The sequence below is a fragment of the Tachypleus tridentatus genome, chromosome 1 (genome assembly GCF_004210375.1).
Source record: "Tachypleus tridentatus isolate NWPU-2018 chromosome 1, ASM421037v1, whole genome shotgun sequence".
NCBI classification, from domain to species: Eukaryota; Metazoa; Arthropoda; class Merostomata; order Xiphosura; family Limulidae; genus Tachypleus; species Tachypleus tridentatus.
Genome location: NC_134825.1, coordinates 31,288,746 through 31,290,147, shown reverse-complemented (window position 1 = coordinate 31,290,147; position 1,402 = coordinate 31,288,746).

Here is a 1,402-nt window from a genome sequence, read left to right as displayed (position 1 = left end):
AAATATATACACAAGTTCTGAAACATTAATTATTTTATCTTTTATATATATTTTTTTAAATTTCGCGTTAAAACTACAGGAGGGCTATCTGCGCTAGCCGTCCCTAATTTAGCAGTGTAGGACTAGAGGGAAGGCAGCTAGTTATCACCACCCACTGCCAACTCTTGGGCTACTTTTTTACCAACGAATAGTGGGACTGACCGTAACATTATAACGCCCCCACGGCTGAAAGGGCGAGCATGTTTGGCGCGAAGGGGAAAGAAGGAAGAGCACTTTACATTAACACTTAATGTTAGGACACACTTAATACAGAGATGATCCACTTAAGAATTTGTTGTACGAGATATTAATTAAAAAATAAATATCTATAACAATGTGAAACAAATGTGCAGTAAAAAAAATGACGACCGTATTGGCAGATACATTTATAATGTTGATAATTATTTTACAGCGAATATTCATTCGTTAGTTGGGTGGGTTGCGTTTTTTGTTCAACCCAGAGCATGACTGTGGGAAAAACAAAATTTCAGTTTGGTCGCCACCTTTAATTTCATTCCCTCAAGCCCCACACCCATTTCTTTCTTGGCTGCACCGTTTTTCTAACCCAAGGCGTTTTTGATAACATATCACGACTTTTAGTCAATACACACCACAACAAGTAAGAATGTGCTTCTTTATCGTAATAACCGTTAGCTTTAGAATCGCAAACCTATTATTTGAAACAGACTTATGCTTTACAGAACAAACCAGATTCTTTAAAACTGCAAAGCGCCCCCCCCCCGGGGATTGGTCTTTCACTAGAAGAGCCTCAAAATAACAATGAAATAAGTTGAAAAAACGAAAACATAAGTATTTAACACATTAAATTTTCATGCTAATATTTAAAAGAAAACCTGATTAAAGATGGACAAATAAACTACTGTGTTTGCTGTTATTATCTGTTGTGAATATACCCGGCATGGCCAGGTGGTTAAAGCACTCGATTCGTAACCTGAGGGTCACGGGTTTGGATTCCCATCACACCCAACATGCTCGCCCTTTCAGCTGTGGAGGCGTTATAATGTTGCAGTCAATCCCACTATTTGTTGGTTAAAAAGTTGCCCAAGAGTTATTGGCGGTGGGTGATAATGACTAGCTGCCTTCCCTCTAGTCTTACACTGCTAAATTAGGGACGGCTAATACAGATAGCCCTCGTGTAACTTTGCGCGAAATTAAAAAACAAACAAACAGTTTTGAAAATTATTCAGCATGGAGGGGGCCAAAACAATAATGCTAAGTTGTGGGGTGTTATTACATTATATTTGGACACCATCGCTCTAAAATATGGGGTGGTAGTTTTTCTCTCTAAAGCAGCGTTAATTAAGAAATTCTTTTCGGCACTTTTTCGGGGAAATTAAAGCAG